We start from the raw sequence: 12,014 nt of genomic DNA on the forward strand, positions 1-12,014 counted from the left end.
CTTCATTTATTCAACCACTCTTTCATTCCTTGACTCATTCCTTCTCTCACCTATTAACTTAACAAAATGCAACTGAACATTTTTGTGCCAACTACTAACGAAATGGAGAGGATGAAGACTCAGTATCATCTCTCAAGATACTCATATTCTAATGGAAAGGATAGGGTTATAAACAAAATGTGCCATAATAGACATATGGAACCAAAGAGAGAATGATTATTTCTGCATGGGAGAATTTAGACACAGAAGAAGAGACATTTGAGTTATGTCTTAAAGAAACAGTGGGCTTTTGCCAACTGGTTTGATATGGGGAAGCCATCACAGGCAGAGGGACCTGCAGACAAAGAGGAGACAATTTAACAAATTTGTAAAACTAGAAGTTTGGAGTGCTGGTACATAGGCAGGCAGAGGTGAGGATGTTGAGCATAAAGACTAGAGAGGGGGGATCCCTGGGTGGCGCAGCGGTTTAGCGCCTGCCTTTGGCCCAGGGCGCGATCCTGGTAGGCCCGGGATCGAATCCCACGTCGGGCTCCCGGTGTATGGAGCCTGCTTCTCCCTCTGCCTATGTCTCCGCCTCTCTCTCTGTCTCTCTCTGTGACTATCATTAAAAAAAAAAAAAAAAGACTAGAGAGGGATAAGTTAGATAAGTTATCTGATTTCAAATGACCTCAGACCTCAAGCTAAGTATGGTGGCCATTTTCTTTTTAGTGATGAGAAGTCATAGTAGGGGTTTAAGGAATAGAGTGACATAGCTTTGTAGTTTGTAATTTAGCAAAAATATTCATTCAGTAGCACAAATGCATTGGGGATGTCTGTAGAAAGTTATTGACAGCATTGAAAGTAATTTTGTGGGGCCGGGTTTGGAAAAAATGCAGGATCATAAAACTTCATAATTTTGTGTGTTAGGGCTCTCCAGAGAAATAGAACCACTAGGAGATAGAATGTAGATAGATACACAGATAGATATTATATATACATCCCTCTCTACATACACATATACACACATAATGTGCTATAATAGTCATATGTAACCATGTGCTTTAAATGAGACAACTTTTGGCAAGACTTAGCATAGTGCCTGAAACTTACTGGGTACTTGATAAATACTAATTACAATCAAGTAACTAAAATACAAGGCTGAGTATGGTTATTATTGTAATGGTGCAGCAGCAACAGTAACACAAATGTAATTATAGAAATGAGGGGAGGTTGAAGAGTTATCATAGAAGATTACAATCTTTGTTCAAGCTCCTCTTGCCTACCACATTTTCCCCCACTTCCAGTGCTATGAATATCTTCTAGCTTGGTATCAAACCCAGATACTTTCTTTCAGTAACATTTTCACCCAGGCTGAGCAGGGCTCACCCCTCCTGAGCCACCATAGCTCCTTGACATTGCATTGCCCTGTATGATGAGAAGGTCAGGATGGCACACACTTGCCCTGTGAATATACACCCATGTTTATCACTTCATCTAGATTAGGAGCTCCTCAAGAGAAGGACCTGAATTATCTCTTCATCTTTATATCATCAGGGTCTATCACAATGTTTGATATGAGCCTAGATACTCCTTAAATACCTATTGACATGACCTAACATCAAATATCATCACAGGACTGATGGTTACTAGAACTCTGAAATGAAGGCCGGATGATAGGACATTCCAGACAGGCTCTGATAATGAACAAAAATGTGGCGGAAGAATGGGGGATGTGTGTGGAGGGAGTAGTGCAGAAAGGTGTTGTGTGTGGTCAAGGTACAGCATGAATAACAGGGTGGCTCTGAGATAAGGGTGGGTAGAGGTGATGGTTAGGTGTTAACTTTATAGATAATGATCATGTATTGATGGGTTGGACCAAAAAGTGGCATGATCCAAGCTGTGTTTCAAGAGGAATCTGGAGGATTGTAATGAGAATGGCAGTAGGGAGATGAGTTGCAGAAAAACTCCCCAAACAGAAATAAGAGACACCTGTTAAAGTATGTCAACAGACATCAGATCTGGTACAAATTAGTTGGCCCTTTCTCAAAAGCTGTTGCAAAAGCAATAAGCGCAGACTGAGAATGTTTCCTGGAGCCTCATTCATTTTGTTCCATCAAGTTTCGCAATTGTCACTGTTTATTGTCCTCTTCTAAAAACAGCCAGTGCGGGATAGATGAAACCATTGGATTTTTCTCATTCTGTTTAATAACTGTTTGCCATGTAATCCTGAGGCTACATCTGAAAGACCGGAAATTACTCCAGTGTCTTTTCTTTTTTTTCTTTATTTTTTTATTCCTTACTCTTTTCTAAAACGACAAAGATAATACTCTGTTTTTATTCATCAGAGAAAACCCTGTTGCTATTAGTCTGTGTGAACAATTTATTGAAGCTTGAAATTCAGCACTCAGGGAATCGTTTAAATTATCTTGGGGCATCACATCCTCCCCTGGTGTCTTGCCAAAGGAAAGAATTCAAGAAATATTTGTTGAAAGAATAAGTTAACAATTCATTGCAACATTCACTGCAGTAGTTTCTGACTGGATTTTGACTTAAGAGTACTGTTTTCCACAGCTTCCAATCCACATGTTGAGATCTATCATCTAAACTTTCTGTCTTCTTGCCTAGTACTGACCTTGTACCTGTCTCTCTATTTTTTGTGCTGAGCCAGGAAGGAGGGGAACTGGACCATGCCCAAGATGTACCATACATGTAGGCAATGCCCAGGAACTGGGAATGGTTGTAAGGGCTGAAAGCCTGCTCTTTGTGGTTGGCTTCAGGAGGTGCCATTCACATTAAAGACTGTGTGAATATATGGGAGCCACTGCTGGGTCATCACTCCAGTATTTGATAGATCTATCAGTGTCTGATAGATCAAAGTAACACATATTAATAGGGATAGGCTAGGTATAAACAAAGTGAGCAAGCCTATCTTTATATACAGTAGATCCAATAATTTAAAAAAAATTTACATTCTGTCTGCAAGAAGCAATTAACCAAAAGGTTAAAACAATTTCACAACAAATGCCAACAAATAACAAACATTTATATCACATGTTTTTCAACTATAATGTGATTACATTATAAGTGAATATAGAATGAAAATGAAGACAAACATGACATGTATTTTTTCATTTTTTATTTGACAAATGCACATTAAATATGTTTAAAATCTCCATAGATGTCAACAATAAGCATTATTAGAAAATATGAAGAATAAGTTTTCATTTTTTTAATGTTTATTTGTGGTACACATACATTTTGAGATATATTAACAACTTAAATATGGGAAAATACCTAGAATTCAATAACAATAGTATTATATATCAATATATCAAGACAGTGGAAAGACTAATTATACAGAATGAGTGGAGATATTTGTACTGTAAAAACCAGGATGACCAGAACTCCTCCTCTGACTTTGAGGGACTGATAAGTTCCAGAATTACCCTTCTACCGTCTACAAACAGAAAATGAACACAGTATAGGAAATAATGATTTTCAGGCAAATATTTATGATCCTTAAGAGAACAGAAATAAATTGAGTTCTATGCTCACTTTGGCTTTTAGCTTGAAGGCAATTTCTGGATCAGGGTGTGGGGAAGAGAACCATGACAGAGACCAACATTGATGTGTTGAAGAGGCCAAAACTGCTGTTGTGGAAAACTTTAGCTAGGCTTTGTGGGCAGAGAATATAACTAGAGAAAGCTAGGTTCAGAAAGAAATCTGCCCCAGAAATCTGCTTACTGTCTTTGGCTAAATGCCAATGCACATGCATAGGGCAAAACTCTATGAAACTGGGGAAAGTACATCTTTAGAAGAAAGAATTATTGGGGACTTGGAAGCCAAACAATTTCTAGGGCTCATAGAATATAAGTAGTCATTTGAATTCTCAAAGAGTAAAGAAATCTGACTGAATACACAGAGGATTTAGTAGAGACTCCCAAACAGTCATGCCTTGTTAGTCATTAGTTATGCCTTATTAAACTATAAATGAAAGGCTATTCTAGATTTGTCTAGGAAAAACAGAACAAAACAAAACAAAGTAAACTTAAAAACAAGCTTCAGAATGACCAAGCCATTTAGCAAGTAGCAGAACTCTCTGTCAGAGTAAGCCCAATATTCTTTAGAGAAATATAGCAAAATCCATAATTCAACAATGTAAAATTTAAAATATATAGCATCTACTTATAGTAATTAGATAGATAGCAAAGCAGGGGGGAAAATGTGCTCATTAGCCAGAGAAGAATCTGTCAATAGAAATAAACTAAGAAATAACATAGATGATAGAACTAGCAAACACAAATATTAAAAAGAGCTCTTATGAATATGCTCAATGTGCTCAAAGCATTGAAGAAAAACATGAACACAGTGAGGAAAGATATTTTTAAGAGAACCAAATGTAACTTCTAGAGATAAAAAAATACAATATCCAAAATAGAATTTTCACTGGATGGGCTTAACAGAAACTTAATTCTATGTTTCAGCAGAAGAAAACATTGTCCATTCTCAAGATTATTTGTCATCATGAGATAACACTACAATAGCTCAAATTAAAAAGATTAACAAAATCAAGTATTGGTGAGGATGTTAGTATTTAGAACTCTCTTAAATTATTGCTGTTAATATAAAATGGTACAATGCTTTGGAAAAAATTTTGGTTGTTCCTTAAATGCCTAAACATATTGTTACCATACTCCCTATTAATTCCACTAAGGTATTTATCTTCAGAAAATGAATATACCTGCCACAAAGACTTGTACACATCACAGAACAGTTGCTCTTAATAGCACAAAATCTAGTTGGGGGGGAGTTCATTAAGAGGCAAATAGATAAACAAATTGTGATATATCCATAAAATGGAATACTATTTAGCAATACAAAGTAATGAACTATGATATAGGCAATGATATAGATGAATCTCAAAAACATTATGCTGAGTAAAATAAGCCAGACACAAGAATATATACTGTACAATGTCAATTACACAAAACCCTACAAATAAAAAAAACTATTCTATAGTGAAAGAAAGCAGATCAGTGATGGCTGAGGGTTAGGTAATTGTGGGAAACTGAATGGGAGGGTATGCAGGAGGTGATAGAAATATTTTATATCCCAATTGCTGCAGTGATTACATGAGTGTATACATTTGTCAAAGCTCATCCAACTGCATATTTTAAATGAGTGTGTTTTTATGTAAATTATTCCTTAATAAAGTTGATTAAAACAAAGAAAATTATTCTGGTATATATCCACGTTTGTTCAGGACAGTACAGTGTAATTATTAATAGCATATATTTTTACTCTCAATATTATGACCCTAATATATCTGATAAAAGACTTTTAGGCATAACAAATAAAGACAGGAAGCCAATAGAAAAGTAGGCAGGAGATTTAAAGAGGTACTTTAAGGTCAATAAACATAGGAAAAATATTCAAGGAAGTGTTCATTAATATCTCAACGAACTTCTATCGCATCATCAATATGACTAAAATTTAAAAGACTGATAATTGCAAATATTGCTAAAGTTATAAAGAAACTAAAACTTTCATATACTGCCCATAGGTCTGCAAATTATGTCAACTATTTTGAAATCCCGACACTACCTATTCAAATTGAACATAAACATACTCTATGACCCATCAGTTCCATTCTAATCATATGTAAATGTGAAATGCATGGGTACCTTAAAATATCTGTATAAGAATGTTTATCAAAACATTATTCATAATTGCCCCAAACTAGAAACAACCAAATGCCATAAACAGTCTAATGGGAAAATAAACTGTGGTTTATTCACATAGTGGAATATTTTGTTAAGTAATAGTATGGGAAGCCAGGATAGTGATCACCCTTAGAAAGGAGGGAGGAGGAAAAAAACAAAGAAACGAGGGAGGGGAAGTAACTGGGAAAAGGTGTAGGGGGACTTCTAGGATAGAGATAATATTTTATTTCCTGACCTGGGTTGTGCTTACATGAATATGTTCAGCTTACAATAATTAGTTGCACATTACATATAAGTTTGTGTACCTTCTTTATGCATATTTTATCCTCATATAAAAATTAAATTGTAAAAATGGCAGATCAGCACCAATACCCTTTATTCCTACCTAACAGAGTTTATTTTTTGCCAGTTTCTGTTTTTCTAGACCATAAACCACAAAAAGAATTCTCTTCAGAAAAATTCCTATTTAAGTCAGTTTCTGACATTATGTCTGGTTACCTGACACAATCCTTCTGAAAAAGACAACTAGTAAAGTTGAATTAAATATGGATAAATATATTTTAAATGCTTTCTTGATACTTCTACATTTGTATAGAATTGAATTACTCGCAGAAAACAAGTGCTTTTACGAATAACAATTATACAATATAAATAAATACAAAAATTAGCTTTTAAAAAGGCATCAGAAAACCCCTGGAGGTTTTGAAGACTTTGGGAGCCAAAATTATGAAAAGGGAAAACAAGACCACAGAGGGGGTGGGATGATATTCTCCATCTGCTTTTTGTCTGAGGGTATTCCTTAATTCTGGTTTGAGGATAAGAAGTTAAAGATCTGTGTAAAACACCTTTGAAGGATCAGAGGAACCAGCAGAACTTTGGGAAAACTCATGCTCACTTTTCCTCTTGAGATAGCTGCCAAATTCTGAGACAAAGCAAAAAGCCCCTGAAAGAGAGTTTGGAATCTTGGGCAATTTTTCCATGTTGAAAAGATCAAGATCAGAATTTAAGATCCATCAAGAAGAGACACTGGTGGACACACCAGGATTTTAGTTGGAAGTCCCAGGAAGATATGCCATAACCACAAGCCAACTGGAGGTCACTGTGCACTTTCCAGAATGGCAACCCTGTCTTGACTCAGATCCATCCTTTACTCTCTTTGCCTACTACATAAAAGGGGAGCTATCTCTGGGAAAAAAATGTATTATCCTTTGGAGCTTGTATAATGTGTTATACACAATGTCTGGCATTCAATGAAAACTTACTAGACATGCTGTCAGATAGAACACTGTCTGAACACCAGGAGTAGAAACAAAACAAGTAAATGAAAACCAAGACTCAGATGCACAGGTGATCCAGATCCTGTAAATAGATACCTGAGCTGCCAAAAATGAAGGAGTATGAAGGTACCAAACATGGAAAGAAAGCTAAAGTTGCACTAAACATGGCTATCATCATGGATAAAAGGTTTTGGCAACATTCTGATGGCATTAACTTTCCATTTTAACAATTATCTAATGTATAGTATCAGAAGATCAAAATTTAGGGTATACCATGGACTGACTTATATCCCCCTAAAATTCTTATGTTGAAGCCCAACCCCCTCAATGTGACTGTATTTGGAGCTAGGGCTTTTAGGATGAAGTGAAGGTTAATGAGGTCATAGGAGAAGAGCCCAATCATATAGAATTGGTAGCCTTATAAAAATAGGAAACAACAGATAAATCTCTCTCCCTCCCATATGTGAGTACAAAGTGAGAATACAGTCAGGAAGAAAGTTTTCACAGGAAATCAACCCTGCTGGCATCTTTTTTTTTCTTCCCCTGCTGGCATCTTAATCTCAGACTCCAGACTCCAAAATTGTGAGAAAATAAGTTTCTGTTGTTTAAGCCACCCAGTCTATGGCATTTGGCAGCCAGAGAAGGCTAATATAAGATGCAGGCTGAGTAATATTCCATTGTATACATAAACCACATCTTCTTTATCCATTCATCTTTCGTTGGACACCGAGGCTCCTTCCACAGTTTGGCTATCGTGGCCATTGCTGCTAGAAACATCGGGGTGCAGGTGCCCCGGCGTTTCATTGCGTTATTCTGTATGTTAGTAAATTGAACACCAATAAAAAAAAAAAAAAAAAGTCAAAAAAGTCAAAAAAAAAAAAATAAGATGCAGGCAAATTTAGAAATGTAATAGAAGGTCCACACATAAATCTAGGCCCTCAAAGAACTATACCCTCGGTGAAAGGATAAATGAAGAATAAATAAAATTGCTAGTAGAGAAAAGCAAGGAAACTTTCCACCATTGATTTGATTCATAAATCAAAGAAAAAAAGAAAATCTTTCTAGAGACTGCTAATACAAGTCAATCTTCATATAGATATTTCCGCCCAAATTTTTGCTACTTTGTAGTACAAAACATCTCATGAAGATAATTTAGTTTGAAATGGCCCTGAGTCATAATGAATTAAAAACAATTAGCAGAACCATATGCAAAATCTCTCAGAAAACATAAAACTTCAATCCATGCCACTAAATACTCCCACAGAAAAAGCTCCAGGAAACTAACCCGTTATCTGATACGTCATTTGCAAATATCTTCTCCCATTCTGTAGGTTGTCTTTTAGTTTTGATGACTGTATCCTTTGCTGTGCAAAAGCTTCTTATCTTGATGAAGTCCCAATAGTTCATTTTTGCTTTTGTTTCTTTTGCCTTCATGGATGTATCTTGCAAGAAGTTACTGTGGGCTGAGTTCAAAAAGGGTGTTGCCTGTGTTCTTCTCTAGGATTTTGATGGAATCTTGTCTCACATTTAGATCTTTCATCCATTTTGAGTTTATCTTTGTGTATGGTGCAAGAGAGTGGTCTAGTTTCATTCTTCTGCATGTGGATGTCCAATTTTCCCAGCACCATTTATTGAAGAGACTGTCTTTCTTCCAATGGATAGTCTTTCCTCCTTTATCAAATATTAGTTGACCATAAAGTTCAGGGTCCACTTCTGGGTTCTCTATTCTGTTCCATTGATCTATGTGTCTGTTTTTGTGCCAGTACCACACTGTCTTGATGACCACAGCTTTGTAGTACAATCTGAAATCTGGGATTGTGATGCCCCCAGATATGGTTTTCTTTTTAAAAATTCCCCTGGCTATTCGGGGTCTTTTCTGATTCCACACAAATCTATAAAGAACTTATTAAACTCAACACCAAAGAAATAAACAATCCAATCATGAAATGGGCAAAAGACATGAACAGAAATCTCACAGAGGAAGACATAGACATGGCCAACATGCACATGAGAAAATGCTCTGCATCACTTGCCATCAGGGAAATACAAATCCAAACCACAATGAGATACCACCTTACACCAGTGAGAATGGGGAAAATTAACAAGGCAGGAAACCACAAATGTTGGAGAGGATGCGGAGAAAAGGGAACCCTCTTTCTTACACTGTTGGTGGGAATGTGAACTGGTGCAGCCACTCTGGAAAACTGTGTGGAGGTTCCTCAAAGAGTTAAAAATAGACCTGCCCTACGACCCAGCAATTGCACTGTTGGGGATTTACCCCAAAGATTCAGATGCAATGAAACGCCGAGACACCTGCACCCCGATGTTTATAGCAGCAATGTCCACAATAGCCAAACTGTGGAAGGAGCTTCGGTGTCCATCGAAAGATGAATGGAAAAAGAAGATGTGGTTTATGTATACAATGGAATATTACTCAGCCATTAGAAACGACAAATACCCACCATTTGCTTCAACGTGGATGGAACTGGAGGGTATTATGCTGAGTGAAGTAAGTCAATCAGAGAAGGACAAACATTGTATGTTCTCATTCGTTTGGGGAATATAAATAATAGTGAAAGGGAATATAAGGGAAGGGAGAAGAAATGTGTGGGAAATATCAGAAAGGGGGACAGAACATAAAGACTCCTAACTCTGGGAAACGAACTAGGGGTGGTGGAAGGGGAGGAGGGCGGGGGGTGGGGGTGAATGGGTGACGGGCACTGAGGGGGACACTTGACGGGATGAGCACTGGGTATTACTCTTGTTATGTTGGTAAATTGAACACCAATAAAAAATAAATTTATTATAAAAAAAGTAAAAATAAAAAAAATAAAAAGAAAAGAAAAGAAAAAGAAAAAACTCCAGGGAAAACATGCTCTAAGTAAGATAACAAAAACACAAGGAAACAAAGTACCAAGAATGAAAGTCAACATAGAAAGTAGGTGGAAAATCAGAGCTATAACAATTTCATGTATTGATTGGAACTATTCAATATTTACATAAAATAAGAATGTTTAATATTTTCCAAAAAACTGAAAAGAGGCTTAAATACGAACAAAGGATAAGAAACTTGAGGTAAAAATGACCAAGCATGTTTGGAAAAACACCAAAAATAACTCATAGAAATAGAAAATATAATTACTAAAATTAAACCTTCAGTGACTGGTTGAAAGTCATAGTATATACAACTGAGGAAATAATTAGTAGATTAAATGACAAAGCCAAAAACATATCCAAAATATGACCCAGAGAAACAAACAAACAAAAATACAAAAGGAAAAAATATGAGAGATTCAGATACACAGAATAAATACTGGAAAGGTCTAACATATGAATAATCAAAGTTTCAGATAGAAATGACAGAAAGAAAACACACAATGTTCAATTTTATAATTGCTGAGCTTTTTTCTGAACTGTGGAGGAATCAGCAATATATTTTTGGTAGAACTATGAATTTTGGCATGCATTTTGTATAACCTAATAAAGTTAAATTGATCATTCCTTACAACTCATTAACTTTCTCCAGTGGTGTATATCTTAGACAAATTCTTGCACATACACAGTAGGAGACATGTAGAATACTACTCACAGGGGTGCTGTTCATAATCATGTGTGATGTATATTCATACAACAGAATGCCATGTAATAGTAATAAGTGCATCAACATTGATTAATCGTGAAACATTAGAAAGCAGCTCAAAAGAATACATACCATTTTATTCCATTTTGTAAAATGCAAAATCATAAACTTTATAGATTTCTGTATACAATATGGCCCCATGAGAGACAATGCTTTGTTATCAATGTATGTTCACCCAATCTTTGTTCCACAAACATATATACACACCATGTACTACATAACTACACAGAATTTTTTAAAAGCTGGAGATCATTTATATATATATATATAAATATATATATATTTATATATATTTATATATATATATAAAATATAGATAGATGATAGATAGATATAGTGTGTGTATACACTTTTATATATATACTTTTATAACCTGCTTGCTTAATTTAGAATAAACTATAAATGGTTTCTCATGTCAAATATATCTATGAATGATTTCATTTTCCTCACAGAAGTCTAGAATATGGATGTAACAAACTTAATTGATCCTCTACTATTGAACATTTAATGAATTCAAACATTCTTCCATAATAAATAGCATTGCAAGAATGTAACTTGCCCCTACATCTTTATATTACCACTTATTTCAATATATGTTGAAATACCAGAATGGCTTGCTGAGTGGTTATTACACTCTATACTGCCACCAGAGACATAAGGGTAATCATGACTTTATTGGCATTTCTAGATACTAAAATTCTATTTAATGTGATAGGTGAAAAAATGGTATTGAGCTGTCTTAATGTATTCCCCTTTTATTTCTATTGATATTGAAACTTTCCATGTATGATGGACTTTCCAATTCATCATTATGTTGTAAAGAGCTTGTATATTTGTTTTGCCTATTTATGTATTTAACTTGTATATTTATCTTCTCTATTTTTCTTCTGGATAGACTGTTTTTCAAAAACAATCTGTGAAATCTGGATGTGTATGTGTCAGTTGCTGAAACTATTGTGCAACAGACTCTTTTTTCCAGCATTGCATTTGGCCAGGCCTCCATTCCAGGCAGATCATGGAATTATCACTGGTCTTGTTGGTGCTGCTGTCTGCCCAGGCACTCTCAGCACTTGGTAAGCTTTTCTATGTGCCCTGGGGCCCCTAAGGCCAGTTTCTTTCTCCTGCTGTGGGTCAGGGGTTGGCAGACTGCAAAAGGTGAGATAAATTTTATTTGTCACCTATTTTTGTATGACCTGCAGATATTTTAAGAAATTTTCTGCAACCTAAAAAAATTTTATTTTTAAAAAAGATTTCTTTATTTATTTGAGAGAGAGAGAGAGAGAGAGAGAGAGAACGTGAGCATTTGGGGGCTGGGTAAAGGGAGAGAGAAACTAGGAGCAAGAAGCCAACACTTGGCTCTAGGACCTTGAGATCATGACCTGAGCTGAAACCAAG

The sequence above is a fragment of the Canis lupus genome, chromosome 3 (genome assembly GCF_048164855.1).
Source record: "Canis lupus baileyi chromosome 3, mCanLup2.hap1, whole genome shotgun sequence".
In the NCBI taxonomy this organism is placed as follows: domain Eukaryota; kingdom Metazoa; phylum Chordata; class Mammalia; order Carnivora; family Canidae; genus Canis; species Canis lupus.